Genomic DNA, 18,550 nt, shown 5'->3' with positions numbered 1-18,550 from the left:
TAATGGTTTTTGAAATAATATTTTAATAATTTATATGTGTATCCATCAATTATTTGCATCAGTATCATAATTCGTATTTTGTAAATATCGCATATTTACATCAGAATAAAGTCCTGAGTTCTCATTTTATCCATTTTAGCTCCATCCTTTGCTATGGGGGGTGGGGGGGCCCGCTGGGGTGTCTCTTGTTCTTTGGCCGCTTCTGGGTTTCAGGACTGTTCCGTTCTTTCCCTCCCTGGCGGTTTCTCCAAGAAGCTCGGTTCCTTTTGTTGATTTTTAATTCACTCATTCGTGTTTGAGTATGTGAACTGTGGACGTCATTCTCAAAGTCAGAACCATGCCCAGGAAGGTTTGCCTGGAGGACTGTCTCCCCGCTCCTCCCACCCCGTTTTGCTCCCCATTCCTCCCGAGCCCTGTAGGGAACGACCTCGGCCTCTCTGACTTACTCTTCCTTGTCTGTTTGCACAAAGGAGCAGACCGCGGAGCTCCGTGGGGTCTCTCTCTCCTCCTCGCACAGACGGTAGCGTGCCAGACGCTCTTCTGCTCTCTGCTTTTATACCTGGAAGTCAGGCCACAGCCCGGGTTCATGGGAGGCTGCCGAACCCCCATGGTGAGTCACACTTTATCCAGCGCTCTCCCGTGGCCAGCTGGGGTGGCCCGTGGTACCCAGCGGCCACCAACGCCACCGCACCGAGTCGCTGTGTGCCTGTGTGTTGGGGGCTGGAGCCCTGGGGTGGGGCTCGGTGCGGAGGCAAGTGCGTAGTTCTGTTCTGTGAGATGCTGCTGGGGTCCCCTCCAGGGGACCGGCCTTGTGTCCCCCAGCCACACGCGCAGCACGTGGTCAGGCCTTTCTGATTTCACCTGTGAAACGGTGTCTTGTGTTCTTGTTTTTACTGTGCTAAAGTCCTCGTAACACAGACTTGACGATTTTAGCCGCTTCCAAGAGCAGAGCTCAGGAGCGTGAAGCGCATTCCCACCGTCCTGCAGCCGCCGCCACTGTCGGTCTCCAGAACCTTCTCCCCTTCCCCGAGCGGAAGCTCGGCCCCCTCCCCGGCGCTCCCGTCTACTCTCTGTGCCTGTGGATATGACTCCCCCAGGCCCTCGTGTGAGTCTTACACAGTCCTTGTCCCTTCGTGACAGGCTGAAGTCACGGAGCAGCGCGTCCTCCCGTGCCCGCCACGTGGGAGCCCGTGTCCGGAGGTCCTTCCTGTTTGAATCCGCGGACCTCGAGGCTGCTTTCGCCTGCACTCTCTGGTGATGCGGGTCCCAGTTCTGTCACTTGAGTCCGGTGTGGGGTTGCCCGTCGGGACCATCTTCACTTCCTTTTTTGGGGCTTGCCTGATTGCATCTTCTGTCCATTTCTCCAGCGGGTTCTCGTTCTCCCCCCCAACGTTCAAGAGGTGTTGGTAGGTTAGAGTACTGACCTCGTCTGTGACACGGCTGGCAGATGTGCACGTGTTTCACCACTTTGTCAGGCATCTTGGCTTCGGGGTGTTTCCCTGTAGAATTCATCCGTCACTTACTGCATCTGGGTTTTGAGTCCTGTGAGGAACGCTCCCCCGCAGCAGCGTTACGAGGATTCCCCATCTGCTTCTGGCTCCGGTCCGGGATGACCTCTGTGTCCCGGGCCGTCGGGACCTCGGTCGTGTGTGTGCTGTGAGGTAGGGATCTCATCGTCTTTCCCACGTGGCTGCCCCATTGCCTCATGGTCTTCCGGAGCGGCCCCATGCTCTCCATCCCCGCCAGACGCCCGTGGGAGGGTCGGGTTCTCCGCGGCCCGCCGCTGTCAGCATTTGTTCTCGGATTTTGACGGGGGCGCGGTGGCCACTCCTTGTGGTTTGGACTTGCATTTTCCGAGGCACAGGTTGTACCGAACATCTTCTCGTGATGGGTTACCGTCAGGCTATCTTTCTCAGTGAGGGCCTCTTGCGCATTTTCTCGTGGACCATTTCTATTATCTTCGTGTAGTCTCAATCATTCTCTCACAGATTCTAGACACCAGCCTTCAGTCAGATATGTGGTGGCCAGGACTTTCCTCCTCGGACTTGTCCTATCAGCCTCTTAACAAGGTCTTTTGCAGAGAAGAAGGCTTCCATTTTGATGAAGCCCCGTTTATCAATTTTTTGGCTGTTTCTTTAGAAATGAAGAGTGCCCTTAGTCTGGCCCAACAATTGCACTCTTCGGCTTTTACGTCAGAGACGTGAGAACTTGAGTTCGTGTCGAAACCTGCCAGTGAGCGCTCACAGCCGTCCTGCTCCTAATGTCCCCCAACCAGGAACGACCCGAAGTTCTTCCGCCGCTTAGTTGTCTACGTGTGTTGGCTAATCCGTCGGTACCGAATCCGCCAAGATGCTGGACATGCCTCCCTTGTTCCTAATCTCGGAGGAAATTCCTCACCGTGTCCGCACTTGGTGGGACGTAGGCTTTAGGACAAGGTCTGAGTACAGAGCCTGCGCGTGGAGCCTTGGCTACGTGTGTGCAGACACGCATACTGTGCCGTCCCTGTGTGTCAACACCGAACCAGCTTCGTGTTCCCGGGGCGAGCCCTCTCGGCCGTGGCGCCTTGTTCTCTTTGTGCGGTAGTGCGTGTCCTTCCACGATGCTTTCCGTCGTGCTTCTGCCTTAATGTTTATAAGCGAGACTGCACTGTAGTTTCTGTGTTTTATCCCACACAAGATTGTGGTTCCAGTGTTACATTTGCAGGTTTTCCTTCTTTGTCGCGATCTCGATCCGTTTGTGAGATACTGGCACTCTGATCTTTGAAAATTCGGTAGCACTTTCCTGTGAAATCATCTGGGCCCGGGCCTTTTCTTCAGACGCTGTCCTCGATTCCTTCTTAGGAAATTATTCTGTTTATCGTTTTTATCTCTAGTTGGGTCAATTTTAGTAATAGGTATTTCTTTAGGAATTTATTCCTTTTATCACATGCACTGGCTTCCCGGGATTTTCATAACAAAGTGCTACAAAGCAGAGGGACTTAGAACAATGGAAATTATCTCCCATTCTGGAGGCGGGGAGTGGGAACAAGATGTCAGCGGGACCGCGGTCCCTCTGAAACCCAAAACCCCCAGGGAACCCTTCCCTGCCTCTTCCTAGCTGCCAGAGTTCTGGCCACCTTTGCTCCTTCTTGGCTTGCACGACGTCACTCCCATCTCCACCGCTCTTCCCCCGGCATCTTCCCTCTGTGCGCGGGCCTCAAATGCCCCTCTTCTTCCCCAAACACCAGGCATATCAGGGCTCACTCTTGCCAAGGAATTAAAGTGAGGCGACGGGACCTCCGCGTGAGCACTTGGACGGACAGCCCCATCTCCAGAGAAGGTCACGTTTGAAGGCACTGGAGGTTAGGACCTCAACATATCTGTTTTTGGACAGGGGACAGACCATGTAACCCGTAACACCAGTGTTTTCAGATTTATTTGCTGAGATGTCTGCAAACTAACCCCACGACTTTAAGCTTTCCTCTTCTCCAATGGTTGTTTTCTCGTGTTATGTCTTATTTCATGCATCTGAGCTTTCTATGTTTCACGATTGGGCCACTTACCAGTCTGCCCATTTAGTTAATTAAAAAAATTAGGCTTTTGATTTATTAATTAGGTTGAGCGTTTTTCTGTTCCTCTACCTCATTAATTTCTACTTTTATCTTTATTATTTCATTCCTTGAGCTTTCTTTCAGTTTATCCCACGGTTCGATTTCTAGCTGCATGAGCTGGGAATTTTATTGCTTCTCTCACTCTTTCATGTTAATTGACGGAAGCGTTCACGTTTTGAATTTTCCTTTGATCACTGCTGTAAGTGTATCCCATGGAGCCAATATTATGTATCTCCACCGTCACCAACCTTTTAAAAAGTAATTTCAGGGCGCATTTTCACTTTCACCCAAGAATTTTTTACAGATTAAAAATGTTTTCCAGAATTTTTCGTTTTGTCAGGAATGTCTCGTTTTACTGTACGGCGATCGAGACTGCCGGTTGCGGTGTTTCCACTTCCTGAGCTTACCGGTTTTAGTGACGGCGTACGGGATCTGTTTCCGGGAACGCCCGTGAGCGGCGCGTCTGGAGTCCTCCAGGCTGTGTGTGTGCAAACGTCAGCCGCCCCGCACCGCTGTGTGCGTGCAAACGTCAGCCGCCCCGCACCGCTGTGTGCGTGCAAACGTCAGCCGCCCCGCACCGCTGTGTGCGTGCAAACGTCAGCCGCCCCGCACCGCTGTGTGCGTGCAAACGTCAGCCGCCCCGCACCGCTGTGTGCGTGCAAACGTCAGCCGCCCCGCACCGCTGTGTGCGTGCAAACGTCAGCCGCCCCGCACCGCTGTGTGCGTGCAAACGTCAGCCGCCCCGCACCGCTGTGTGCGTGCAAACGTCAGCCGCCCCGCACCGCTGTGTGCGTGCAAACGTCAGCCGCCCCGCACCGCTGTGTGCGCAGCTCTTCTCTGCCCTCACGCGTCCCTCGAGTCTCCCCTCCAGGAAGAACCTGGAAGCCAGCTGTGAGGACAGCAGGTGGCTGGTGTCCCCCGGCTCCAGCACCCCCGGGGCCCGCTGCACGTTTGCACCAAGGCCGCCTCGCTCCTGGGCCTCCCTGCCGACGGCAGCGCCGGGGCTGGCAGGGTTGGGGGGAGGTGGCGGCACCTGGCCAGGTTTGCCCCACGTGGGACTCCTGCTGCGCAGGCTGCGAGCGTCCGCCAGGCCGAGACTGTGTCTGACGTGTGTCTCCCAGTCTGAGGCTCTTCCTGACCGATCCCGTGTCCCCACCTTTATCCTGCACAGGTGTCCCCCGATAAGCCTCCTGTGGTCCGACTCCATCTCCTGCGCCGACACCTTCCTCCCCACTCACCTGGTCTGTCCCGCTCTGGGGCGCCGTCCGGGAGCTCAGCTCCCATGGCCCCTCGCGAGTTCCGAGCTTTCGTCTCACAAACGTGGTTGCTGTGTTAGTTGTTGTACAACTTTTTACTTTTGTTGGGAATTGTGTCTTTTTGTGTTAAAAGTCCTTCTTTGTCATATTTAGTGTTTTTTGTCTTCAATTCTACTCTGCTTCTGGAGCCTTCTCTATGTCTAATGTGTCTTTAAGACAATCAGTGCCACCGGCGGTAGCTTTTTGACTCGCTTTATTTTGTGTGTCTCTCCTGCTCACAGCGTGTGGCGGGGCGCTGCTTGTGAGCCAAGCGGAAATCGTTCCCTTTTACCGTGAGTCAAGCCCATGGTCACTTACTGACGTGACGTACGTGTTCGGTGCGATACTTTACAATTACATGCGCTGTGATACTTTCCTGGTTTGTTCTTTGTTCTTTTATTTTTGCTGTTTTTCTTAAAAGATTTGTATTTTTAGTCTTATGATTCCCTCTGTTCTTACACTTTTTAAATGCTCCTATTTCCGTTTTCCCCCCGTTTTCTTATTTAACATTTCAGCGTTGGTTTGCCGGTTTTCAGTGGAAACCAGCTTCTGCCAACTGCCTTTCCCTCTTCTCTGTTTCCGACGCGTCTCCCCCGAATGTGAGTAGGTTAGTGTCCGTCCTCCTCCCCACATTCACTGTTTTGCTCAAGTCTTTCCCTCCCTGTCCCCTTTCCAGATGGATGAAGTTAGTCTTCTGGTACATTCCTCAGGAAGAGCTCACGGCGCAAAGTTTCCCGAGTTCCTGTATGTTTGGAGCTGTTGGCTGTGGCCCGGGCGCTTGGAGGACGCGGTGGTTGGACACTGCTGCTTTCCTGCCCCACTGAACTCCTTCATCCCGAAAACAAGCATGAGGTGTCCGGGTTAGAGGAGGCCCCGCCCGTGATTTCGTCACTGAAGGCCTCTGTGTTGGTTCTGTGTCGGTCCCTACGGCCCGTGTCCACGCAAGCAACGTGGGGCAAAATTCCTGTGAAATGGGGGTTTTGTGTTGCTGGAGGGCCCCGGGCTCCTACAGGAGCTGCTGCCCCGCCCCCGCTCCACCCGGCCAGGGGAGGTCCTTCTAGAGCAACCACGGTCTCTCTGGGAGGACAGAGGGTTCTGGCTGCCGGCCCTTCCGGATGTGAGGCAAGGGCTCTGGCATCCGAGTGTGGCGAAGGGAGACCGGGCTGGGGTCCCCGGTCCTGGGCGCTTCGCCGTCTTGGACTCCAAGGCTTGTCTGCTCTCAGGCGCCCTAACGCGGGCAGCAGGCACGGCTGCTCCGAAAGCCATGGGGCTGGAGACACGGACGTGTTCTCCGCAGACGCACACGTGCTCCGTGCGGACTCGGACCCGACACCTCGGGGTGGGGCCACACGGCCGCTTCACTCTGTGGTTATTTTCAAGAAGTCACCAGCTCGTTCCTTTCCTCGTGGGACCTGGTGGTGTGCTTCATCTTGGAGACCCAGGAGAGTCCTTGTGGGGTGTCTCAGGCTGGATCATCTCAGGGCAACTGCCCCAGAGGTCCACGGGGATGGGCGTTCCAGGCGTGGGCTGGCGTCTCTCCTTTCTGGGTTACGTGTCGGCCGGCGTCCGGCTGTGCGTCTGCTCTCCCTCGCCCGGGGTGCCGCTGGGCGCCTTCCTCCTGGGCTCTCCACCTCTGTCTCTCTGGCTCTGTTCGCTTCCATCATTGTCTCATTTTCACGCTCTTGGGTGCTTTCCTACTTTGCGTTAAGGCCATTATTCAGTTGTTTTTATATATAGAGAGAGAGAGAGTGCGGGAGAGTGGGAGGAGGGGCGGCGGAGAGAGGGGCTCTGGGACTGGCTGCTAAGCGCGGAGCTTGCCCCAGGGCTCGACCGCATGACCCGGAGGTCATGACCTGACGAGTCGGAAGCTCAGTGACGGCGTCCCCCAGGCGTCCTCCTTCAACCTTGACGTCTGCTCCTTCTTGGCCGCCTCAGGGAAGGCATGGAGCCGGGTTTGGGGCAGGAGCTCAAGGTCTTCGTGCCTCGTTGTTGCTGTCACCGAGGAAGGGGCTTGTTGTCCGTGTGCTGGTTTTCACGGTCTGGGCTTTGTGCTGACTTAGAAGAGGCGTCATTTCCTCCTGTTCCTTCCGTGGCTCTGGGGGGCCTGGCGGGACCCGGGGTTCGGCGGCGCCTCTCCCATTGCCGCGACCCAGTCCGGTTTCTTCAGTGGATCTTTGCTCGGGCGGCGGGAGTGGGAGGAGCTGCTCCTCCAAACCTGGGGTTCCTCGTGTTCTGACAGGACCCGAAGCTTCCCTCTCTGCTCCGTCCTGCCTCTGCCGCCCGGTCCCCGGAGGCACACCCGGTGTCCTTCCGGCTCCTCCCTTCTCCGGAAGCGTCGCCTTTCACAGACCCGGGAGCCCTTGCAGGAGCCTTGAAGCCCCGCGTGCTGGGTCCTGCTCCGAGGCCGGGTCGCTGCGGACGGGGGCACAGGGTGGGCCGCAGTCCTGTCCCGGCGCCCAGCCCATGCCTTCGTCTTCCCCTTCCTGGTGATTCGTGATTCATGATTCGCGATTCTTCCCGGGCTGCTCTTCTTCTCTGCAATGAGTGTGCGAAGCCCCTGCCGGGACCCCCTTCTTTCTTTTCCTGCTTCACTTGTCTGCTGTTCTGCAGTTGGGCGTTCCTCAGGCTCCGATCAAGCCGCCCGGGGAGGGGCTGCCACACGGTTCTGCTTGTCCCCCCGCGGATTCCGGCGGCCACACACCGTGACGCAGGCCCGGGCGGCTTCCGTTCTCTCTGGTGCCCAGACGTCCGTGGGACGGCGAGGGCCGGGCAGGTCTTTCTCACACGCTGGAGGACCAGTCCGTTCCATTTTCTGTGATCGCTCATCTTGCTTGTAAATTCTCTTCCACCGTGGGCCCTTCCCTCACTGATCCCCGGGAAGTCTCTCCATGTCCGAAGAATCGGGACGCGCCGCCCCGTCCCCACGTTCGCAGGCCATCTGCCGGGTGTGCTGATGGAGGACACGTTGCACACTTTGAGTGCAGGGAGGGTGGTGAGGCCTTACTGTGCACTTGGGAACGGGGGAGTTTGAGAACGGGGCCTTCGGAGCGGAAGGCCGGACTCAGGAACACTGGGCTCTCTGCCCGGGGCGCGGGGCCTGCGGGGACACAGGGAGGCAGGAAGCCTGAGGGTGTGTGGTGGGGGCTCTTGGATAAAAGGAGGCTGATGACAAACGTAAATGTGAATGCGTAATCTGCTGGTCTGCAGAATGTGGGGCCATTTGCATAAATATTGTTTGAGAAAAGCAATTAGTGGTTCATTTACATGCAGCCAAGTAGCAATTTGCACTTTTTTCCCCTGAAACGAGTTCTTTGCCTGTGCACAAATTTGATGCCTTGCGACTGGCCTTCTAATAGTGGGGCGCGATCATGTTTTATTTTTGGTTCTTCTCTCGGTTTCCTGAAATAATACAATTTTTCATTTTCAAAAGGAAGTTGCTCCGTTAAAGGCCGGGCCTGTGAGCCTGCACCCCTGCCCCTTCTCCCCACCCCCGCCAGATGGCCCCGTTGGAGATGCTTCCACATTCCCATTCCCTGGGGACAGAGAGGGGAGTGAGCAGGGTCGTCTGGCCCCGGGTCTGGGTGAGAGCGCTCCCTGGGGTGCGGGGTTCTTGGGACCCAGAGTTCCCGCGGTGCAGGGCACGTGGGGCAGCCTCTGCACACCAGCCTGCCCCTGGCTCTCCGGGCGAGCAGTGCCTCCTCCTGACCCCGCTCGGGATTCCACACCTCCCCGGAGGCCTCCCCCACTCCTGGGCACACCGTGCTCTTGACTTCTCCAATTGGTGCGCGCAGCCCAGTGAGCTCTCCCCTGTGCAGCGGTGGGGACCCCCCGTCTTGGGTCAGGCTGCGGCGCGGGTCGGTCTGCCTGAACTGGCATCTCCAATGGTGGGGTCTTCCTTCAGAGAGACGGGGCATGTCCTGGCATCTGGAGGCTCCGGGGGCATGTGGAGTCCCCGTGCCCAGCCTGTAGCAGAGAACGCCAGCCAGGCCTGGCCTGCCTCCCTGGACCCGATGAAGATAAGTCTTAGACAAAGCCTTAGCCTCCCCTTGTAAAAGAAGAAAACTTTGCCCTGGACTCTCTTAAAAACGGCGAGGAGGACTTTATCCAAGGCCATTGCAGTAGAGGGGAGGGGGCTTGATTTGGCGTCAGACAGTGACAGGTGCCCGCTTGTCGCCAGCGTGCAGGGGCGTCACCAGCAGGAGGAGACCCTGACTGTCCATGGAAGTGAGGGACCTTGAGAAACGGGCTTAGCCGGATTCTTGGCTCACACTGGACTCAGCTGGCCAAGGCTGAGGCTGACGGAGGTTTGGTCAAAGAGGGGTCCTTGTCGCCACCAAGGGTCGTGGCAAACAGATACAGCACGTGCCCTCCCTGGGGAAGCGCCCCTGCAAGGCTGGGTCACAGCCAGGCGTCCCCCGGTTTCCAGGGAGTCCCACCGTGAGCAGCGTGAGGCTCCAAGCAGAGAAGGTCTATTGGAACCAAAGTTCCTGCGGGAAGGACCCGGTGGCGTGGCGCTGCCCCCCTGACTGGAGAGAGATGCCCGGCATCTCAGAGAAACAAGGAGACGTCTTCCTGGAAAGAAAACAAACGGACACGAAGAACAGATCCAATATGTCTCCCCAGACGGGCTTGTGGATGAGGGATGCGCCGTGGGGGAGGGCACAGCGAGCTGTGAGGACAGACCCCCAGGCCCTGCACCCCTGTGCTAGGACGGCAGGGGGAGTCCCTAGGGGGAAGGCAGGGGGTGACGGGCCAGCAGGCTTTATGGGCCTTTCCAGGGCCGAACGCAGACGCAGCCCCCTCCAGGAGCCGATAGGATACACTTAAACAAGCAAACCCCGGCCTTGCCTCCTGACCTGCAGAGCACACCGTGGGTCGTTCCTGATACGGAGAAAACCCCGAGGGCTTCCGAGGTTGGGCGGGTGGCAAGGGGTCGCCCAGCCTGTTGAAAAGGAACAGGGGCCAGATTGACCGGGGCCTGCCTTCTCCGCGTTGGGGGTGACCCATGAGGACCGCAGGGTCTTCTCAGTTCAGAGACGACCTCCTCGGACGACCTGTGATGAGTGTGTGAGCGGGAAATGAAGACATTCAGCTACCGCAGTCCCCGGCGGGCAGCAGGGGCCCGGGGGTTGTTCTAGGGTCGGAAGAAAGTGACTTACGGGATGTCGTGTTGAAAGGACACTGGGACCCTGCCTAATGCTCGACGCTCTCGGCAAAACTCGAGCTTCAGGCCATGTTTGGTGGGTCAGTAGGAAGCCAAGAGCCGACTGGAGACGGGCTGTGAGTGTTTCAGAGCTGGGTAAGCCGGGGATGGAACAAGGTAAACCTTTTCCCTAAAATAAGGGGGAAAAGGGGAAAGGGAAACAGGTAGAAAATGAAGAGTAAGGTGTCATTTTACCAGGAATAGTAGTGTGTGCCGGGGGTAGACTTCCAGACTCAACAGAAATAACACGTTCTAACTAAAATGTTGCTCATGAAACGTACGCTTAATGCACGCTAGGACAGCAAAGCAGAGAACACTGAAGAAAATCTGTTAAAAATGCCAACACAGGGGCGCCTGGGTGGCTCAGGCGTTAAGCCTCTGCCTTCAGCTCAGGTCATGATCCCGGGGTCCTGGGATCGAGCCCCGCATCGGGGTCCCTGCCCGGCGGGGAGCCTGCTTCCCCCTTCTCCCACTGCTCCTGCTTGTGCTCTCTTGCTGTCTCTGTCTGTCAAATAAACAAATAAAAATCTTTAAAAAAAATGCCAAAACAACGTCAGCAGTCCTTGTAAAAATATTTACATCATACAGAATCAAGTTCAAGGCAAAGTATTTAAATGGGACACAAAGGGGGGCATTTCCACTTGGCAAATGAGCAGCTCCTAGAGAATACTGGAGGGTCGTCTGTCTGCTGACGTCAAGTGTGAAGCAAGGGAACGCATTCGTCTGTTGTCCTGGTAGGACGCGGCCCCTGCAGTCGAAGAGAACGGACTATGGAAGTGATCCCAGGAGGTGAACGGACAGACATGAGTCATTTGTTAACATTGGAAGTTGATAGATGAAGACCTTCAGCTGAAGAAGCAAGAACAGGAATAGGCTCGGAGAAGTGAAGTGTCGTCCTCACGGCCGCCGTGGAGCCACAGGGATGGACCCAGAGGTCCACGTCGGCGGTGCCCTTCCCGGCACGGTCGAGGGGGAGGGAGGGCCCCCACGCTCCCAGGTGGGGCTCACATGCTTCCCGTCAGTCATCTGGGCAGGGGGTGCTCCTGGGAGATGCAGGCATCAGCTCCGTTAGCCGGAGCCCGGTATCACGCCAGTGACCTCCCACGTCCTGCACGAGGCCGTGCGAGGACGCCTTCCCTCTGGGATTGCTGACGGAGCTGCCGCACTGTGCAGGCGGGCGCTGCTCTTCTCATCCTGCCACTGGCCGCCGGTCCGGGTCTGTCTGCGCCCTGGTGCTGCAGTGCGCTTATGGGGTCCATCCATGGTGGGCCTAGAAATAATGTGTTTCTGAGCTGGCAGCGCTGAAGTCCCAAATCAGCTCAAACGGCGTCCTTATCGTCCTGTGAGAACCCACCAGCACCAACGTGTGCCTACAGCACGCTTTTACTCATTCTTCACCTCCAGTCTCTTCACCAGCCATCCGTCCACATGCTTCCGCACACGTCCATCCCGCGTCCGCTGCTACTGCCCCTTCATGACGTTTGGTCATCCTTTGTCCTTCCTGCCATCTACCCATCCACCCACCCATTATCCATCATTGATCGATTGATTGATCCGTCTGTCCACCTGTCATCCATCTATCCACCGTCCATCCATCATCCACTGACCAACCCACCCACCCTCTGGTCCATTTGTCAAATCCCCCGACGGATGCACCTGTCCATTTCCTCATCCATGTGTCTCCCCTTCTCCCAGCCGCTTCCCCCAGCCATGTCTCCACGGCTCCCCTTCCCCCAGCTGTCCTCCATCCATCCACGCTCTCAGCAGCCCACCCTTTCTTTGGCAGGTGTTGGTTACTTTGTCCCTGGGCCAAGTCCTGCTGCTGCTCTTGGTCACTTCATGGGTATCGTTCCCAAGAGGACCCTCCCCGCCGCCTTCCAAATCCTCCTGCCCACAGAGCTCAAAGCCCAGTGTCTGTTTCCCAGGAACCTGATCTGGGGGCGGTCTCAGAAGCAGATGCTAACACAGGATTCTGGAGGGACCACCAGGGTGCTGGTTGGCCGTGTCCTCCACCTTGGTGGCTGGTGGAGAGGTGACAGCCCTGGCCACATCAGGGACACCTCGCCTGGGGTGGGACACCAGGGGAAGGAAACACACTGGTTGGTGGCCCATCTCGAGAGCTTGACAGGTGGAGGGAAGGTGTGGAAGTGCGGGCTCAGATGCCGGCATGGGGGCGGGCGCTGCCAGAGAGTGCACGACTCACCTCCAGTTGAGGGCCAGGTGTGACAGGCAGAGGGCCGCCTTCGCAGCCTCTGAGCGGGACAGAAACAGCAGGATGCAGACCCGGGCCTTGGTTTTGAGGGCAGCCAAGCTCTGGAGGAGACTGTGCTCTTGACCTTAGCAAGTTTACCCTCCAGCATTTGGTTCCATGGCAGCTCTGCATCAGAGGGGAAGTACCTGCTCCCCCAGCAGCCACGGAGTGCTGTCCTCTTCCCAGGCTCCTTGCTGAGCTCAAGTCCCTGTCCCAAGGCAGCTGCTTCTGTGACTGGTCAGCCTGTGGCTGTGAAGGCCCGCGGCCCACAGGGCCAGTGGAGGCCATCCCTAGGACTGCACGTTGACCCTCTACCCCATCTGGCTTTCCTATTTTCCTGTCCCAACTGTGGTTGCAATGACCCTCCCAGGGGCCCTCCCCGTGGGGGCTGGGCTCAGACTGCTTTCCAGGGAGCCAGACCTAGGGGCAGCTCAGAAATCACGGCCCCCAGGTCTTCGTGACCCCCGGGCCCACGGAAGTGGCCCACTCTCCCCCACCCCACACTGCGGGCTAAGGCAGGTGCTCCCTTGGGGATCGGTGTCCTGGGGCTGCCCAAACAAAGCCCCCGCACTGGGGAGGGGTCGAATCACAGACGCTCACTCACCCTCTCTTCCGGAGGCTGGACGCCTGAGGTCAGGGTGTGGGCAGCGCTGGCTCCTTCTGAGTCTGCGAGGGAGACTTGCAGACTCTCATAGGTCCTGGGGTTCTGGTGGGCCTCAGTGACCCCCACCTGTCTTCCCAGGACGTGCTCTGGGCATGCAGTCTGCCTGCCGTCCCTCCTTTGGATGAGGATGCCTGTGTGTTTGGTTAGGGCCCGCCCTCAGGACCTCTGCGAAGACCATCCCTGTCTCCACATGAGGCCACAGCCGGAGGTGCCAGGGGCTAGGACCACAACATACATACATATATATATATATATATATATATATATTTTTTTTTTTTTTTTTTTTTTTTGGTTCAATCCTTAACATCTCGCTTGAAGGTGATGCAGGAGTCCCTGCCTTGCAAGACAACACATCCTCTGGGAAGGGTCCCCTGCTGGCAGTGGGACCAACGACACGTTACGTCGCAGTCGGGCTACTGCTGACAGGGGAGTGAGCATGCCCTGGGGGCCTGCAGGGCCTGCAGGACACCCCCCCGCATGACACAGGTGATGGGCTTGTGTTCCCAGGGGTTAGCCACTCCACACCCCAGAGCACCAAAGGAAGCGAGCAGTGGATGAGCCCGAGGTCACATGATGTCACTATCCCTTGTTGGAAAGGTCCCTTTTCCAGACCCGAGCCGGGTTACAGACTCAGAACCCACTGGCTAAAGGGCAGGCCCAGCAGAAGGAGGAAAGCTGGCCACACGGAGGCGCGTGTTGGGCTCTGACCCCTGCCCTTCCCTGACAGGATCTCGGTCCTTTGTCCAGGCACCTTCATGGGGGAAAGGAGATACCCACAAATGCTGAGTTCAAGGATGGTTTGGCACAGGGTTTGAGTCGAAAGGAATACCCCAGGGGCACAGGGTCATCTTGGCCTCCTCGCTCAGGTAATAAACAGAGTTCCGGGCTCACCGTGGTCACCTGTTGTCATTTACTGCGTTCTTGAGTGTATAAATAGTTGGAAACATATACACGCGGCTGGAAGAATCTGTACCTTGTTTCCGTGGAGGGAACGGCCAGTCAAAGCCTCTGGAAGGGACCTCTGCATCCGCCAAGAGAGTAAACCAAAGCCAATCTCCCGTCCTGGAGGAGGTGGCAGGGACGAGAGCCACTTTGAAGACTTAGAGGGTGTAGAGGGTGGTCCCCACCGTCGCCACCTGAGTCACTAGCCTGGCGCCTTTGTGACCTGGACGTGTCCTACGGGGTGACCGGGAGTGTCCACAAATACAACCAAGTAGAAGTCCGAACCGCAACGTCCTTCCTAGATCCGCTGTCTTCGCCGAGCAGAGTAATGTGTCCCTCCAGCACACGACACGCAGCTGTCGGTCTGGCAAATGCCCTTTCCACCCCCCCAGAAACGGTTTGCATTCCTGCGGGAGGAACAGCCGTGTTAACTCTCTTGTCCTCTGTCATAATGCAGCTCAGAGGACTGAGCCATCTGAACACACTTCGTGCTGTCACACGGGCCCACTGTATCAGTGACATCATGCTAATCTGATTCGACGGAACAAGAAGTGGCAGGTATGTGGGGGCCTCGTTAAGGTGCATGAGCTCTGCAGGGCTCAGGAGCCCCCACACTGGCATCTGTTCAGGGGCTCGGTGGTCTGGAGCGAGCCGGGACATCCTTTGTGAAGGAAAGAACAGAATGCTGCGTTCTGCACCTGCCATCACCACGAAGGAAGTCCAGCCCTGGAGGCCTCTTGGGTTCTAAAGCCCAGGTAGCCCACACGGAGCCTCCGTGTGACACCCATGCTGAGTGTCGGAAGGCTGCCGTCTTTGATTGGGTCCCAGAGCCGGAGAAGGCCTGGAAAAGGCCTTAGCATTAGAGACGCTAAGAGCGGTACAAACAGCCCTTGGGACACACACCGGGTGGACCTTATGCTGGTGGTATTGGAGGTGTTTACGGGGGGTGGGGGGAGAAGCCGTGTGGACTTTATGATAAAGGCCGATAGGCTCATGCAGCGTCCGCACTGAGGTTCCGGAGCAAGGTCCTGCCGTCTACAGAGGAGAAGTGAAGCCAAATACGCAACAGCTCCTGTGGACATGAGTTGACACCGCGGCAGAACTGACCCACAGGAACTGGATTCCTCGGACCCCTGATGTCAGAAGGTCCTGCCCACGCAGCTGCCGTCCACCAGAGCAGGGGAGTGGTCTGTCTAGATCAGGCCCAGTCACGGCCCAGGCACAGGTGAGCGGCAGGAGCGGGATTCTGCGGGACTCAGGCTGAGAACACCCACAAAGGCAAGGTCTGTGGGACAGAGCAGAGCCCCACCATGGATTCTGGCCCTGAGGGGAGCGGTGAGAGGAAATCTTCCCAACGAGTAGAGCTTTAGAGAAGCTGTTCCCAAGCTGGGGGACTTCCTGTCTGCTGCAGTAGGTCTGGGCCGCTCCCGGGGCCGCAGTGGATGCTGTGGTGCGTTGCTCCTGTCCCCTCCAGGACAGAAGTGCGTCCTCCTCCTGCTCCTGAAAGTGTTGCCCGCTGTCTGCCCATAGCCACGTCTCTCTCTAGAAACTGCCTCTGCCCAAGGAGGCTGCCTCACCCAAGGTCTTTCATCCTCCCCAGGGCCACATCCCTTGACTGGAGAATGTGGGAGAATAGGCATGGCTTCCATGTCTTAACTTGGGACGTCTCCAAGTGACTCTCAGACATTCCTGTGCTGGTAGCTGGGTGCTGGGGCCTCTGTTGAGCTTCTCCCGGCACCGGGTTCTGTGTCCGGCTTCACCACGTGTGTTGTTGGATATAAATTTCAGAGTCTCAGAGTCTGTTTCCCGGAGAACCTGACCTGAGATACTGGAGAAAGGGCATTGAGTGTTTTATGTTTATCCTGTATCTAGTCTTTGTACAAAATTGCAAATTCTACTGTATATTTCAATTTCTTGACTTGTTTCATTGGTTGGAATTGTCAAACTAATTGTTAGTAATAGCTGTAATGCTGAGAATTTTCATCTCTTTACCTGATTTGAATACGTGCAGATTTTTTGAGGTGTTTTTTTATTTTATCATATCTACATAAATTTCTTCTGGTCTAACACATTTTTTTTTTTTAAATGCATGGGCCATTCAGTTGTATGAAATGCCTTTTGGGTATCTCTTGACAAAAACACTGGGTTTTTCTCCTTTATCTGCTGGTGTAATAAACTGTTGACCAGTTTCATAAAGCTTAGCTGTTCTCGGTTTTGTAACAAATGCTATCAGTTCATGGTTTTTGTTTTTTGTTTTTTTTTATTTGACAGACAGAGATCACAAGTACGCAGAGAGGCAGAGAGAGAGAGAGAGAGAGAGAGAGAGAGGAGGAAGCAGGCTCTCCGAGGAGCAGAGAGCCCAATGCGGGACTCGATCCCAGGACCCTGAGACCATGACCTGAGCCAAAGGCAGAGGCTTTAACCCCCTGAGCCACCCAGGTGCCCCCAGTTCATGTTTTTGATTATCCTTTACATGGAGTTGTATTCCACATGTCAGTATTTAAAAATTCCTTCCTACTTTCTTTGCCTTATTCTTCTAATGAGGTATTAGCATTAATGTGATGCTGACTTTTAAAAAATGAATTTTAGAGTTTTAGTATTTTTTTAAATAGATCAGAGTTATTTCAGTAACAAAGGAATTCCCTGACTTATGAAGGTTAAATAAAACTCATCTTTAAAAATGCCAGGGTCTTGTGCCTTTTAAGATGGGAGAAATTTAATAATCTTTCTGGCTTATCCTGTAGTTTTCCTGTTGGTCACTTCCTTCTTCACTGACATGGTCTCTATAGTTTTGACCAAACCCTGAAGTTAACACCTCCAGACATGTTCTAACTTGTCAGTCCCCTGGATCACGGATGGATGGGATGCTCACTCTTGCCCAAGATGTGTGGAGGGGTGTGGATGCTGAAGCCTACGTGGGCTTCCTTTGGTTGGATTGGGGTCCTCAGTAGTAGCAGAAACTCCAAGTGAACTATCTGAGAAAAGGGCTGCTGTCCCAGACCTGTGGGTGGTCTTCAGCGTATGCTTTGAAGTGATGACAAGCTGTGATGCAAGTCACAGAGACTCGGCACGTGGCGTCAAGCACAGGAAAGGACGTTCGAACTCGGGGTGGTAAGGAGAATCCAAGCTTACGATCAATGAGATATTGTTTTCCATGCAGGACTGACAGAACTGTAAAACAGACCTGGCTCAGTTTAGGAGATGGTGTCTGTGACACGGATATGGGAGTGAGTTTGTGCAACACAGTTAGACACCAGTTTGGCGACTTCTGTCAACACTTCACGTGTGTATAAACCTGGGATGTAGAAATTCCTCTTCTGAGAATTTCCTTGATAAGCAGCACCGCGCAAGTGGGCAAGCAGACAGACATAAGGATGTTCACTCCACGGTATCTGAAATCGCGAATATTGAAGAATTAACCAAAGAGGAGGAGTTAAGCGAATGCGGCCCCATGGTTATTATGAAGCTTATGCAGTTATTAAGAAGAAAAAAATAGATCTGAGTGTGCAGGCAGGGAGTGACCCCATTGTGTGTTGTTGAATACGAGGATCAGCCTGAGGAGGGAGCCTTTGTGTCTGTTGTGTGAGTGTGTTGAGGGGCTTAGCACAATGTCTAGAAACGTGGTTACCCCTGATAGGGTGGCAGGGTAGTGTGGGGAATGAGGAGGACACGTTATCTGTTCACTTAATTTGTATCTGTACTGCTTGACTTAAGAAAAAGCATACATTACTTTGGCAATAAAACAAAAAGGTCTTTCAGTGCTTGCAACAGAAATGCTGATGTAATTTGAAACCAGTGGGCAATTTCTTCTAGAAGGAGCAGTGCTAGAGCTTCCTCACTGGGAATTGGACTAAACGTGACTTAGTCTTTAAGGGAACCAGACAAGGCATTAATTCTATTAATTAACGCATCAGCAGATTCCGTCTCAGCGAAGGCTGTCTTAATGAGGTGCTCGGGGCATCCATTATTTATCTTACAAATACCAACTCAGGGCCCTACTGGCGTCAGGCCGGATAACGGATGTGCCCTCTGAGGGAGCCGTGCCAGAGAGAAGCGCACGGAGCTCGCAGACCGCTCCCTCCTCCCTGCGCGCACCCCTTCCCTCCGCCGTGACCCCGCGGGTTCCCACCGACCCAGACGCCCCCACTCTCCGTCCTTTCTCCCCTACGCCGCGCACCCCAGAGCCCTGCGGAAGAGTCCCTGCGGCCCAGCCTGCAACCTCACTCCCGCCCGGCACTCTGGGCCTCCTGCACACGTCGCCCCTGGACCTCTCAGTCTCCTTTCCTTCCGGGGCATGGGGGGCTGGGACGGAGACCGCCCCGTAGAGCCGCGCGGGTCGCCCCCGGTGCCGCGAACGGCAGAGTCGCTCTCACGCGCCGACCTCGCCACACCGCCCTTCCCGGGGCCCTTCCCATTCCGCGTCCCCCGGGGCGCGTCCCCCACCCCCGCGCACACGCCGCGCGGCCCCCCGCGGCCCGGCCCGGCCCCCGGGAGCTGTCCGCGGTGCTGACCGCAGGCGCCGCCCGCGCTCGGCCGCTGCGCACGCGTCCCGGGCGGGGCGCGCAGGACCCGCCGGCGCCGCCACTGCGCAGCCTCCCCGCGGTCC

At 56.1% G+C, this 18,550-nt stretch overlaps 1 protein-coding gene across 1 annotated transcript in view; it reads left to right on the top strand.

Annotated features, from left to right (window-relative positions):
• TMEM179 (transmembrane protein 179) overlaps nucleotides 1–18,550 on the top strand; it is a 33,474-nt gene that overhangs the window by 5,523 nt on the left and 9,401 nt on the right. Inside the window, exon 2 of the mRNA XM_047738456.1 lies at nucleotides 5,400–5,491. The gene's annotated coding sequence lies outside the window, so the exon portion shown is untranslated. The remainder of the gene's footprint in view (nucleotides 1–5,399; nucleotides 5,492–18,550) is intronic.

The sequence above is a fragment of the Lutra lutra genome, chromosome 7, assembly GCF_902655055.1.
Source record: "Lutra lutra chromosome 7, mLutLut1.2, whole genome shotgun sequence".
Classification (NCBI taxonomy): Eukaryota; Metazoa; Chordata; class Mammalia; order Carnivora; family Mustelidae; genus Lutra; species Lutra lutra.
This window is presented reverse-complemented; position numbering and strand designations above follow the sequence as displayed.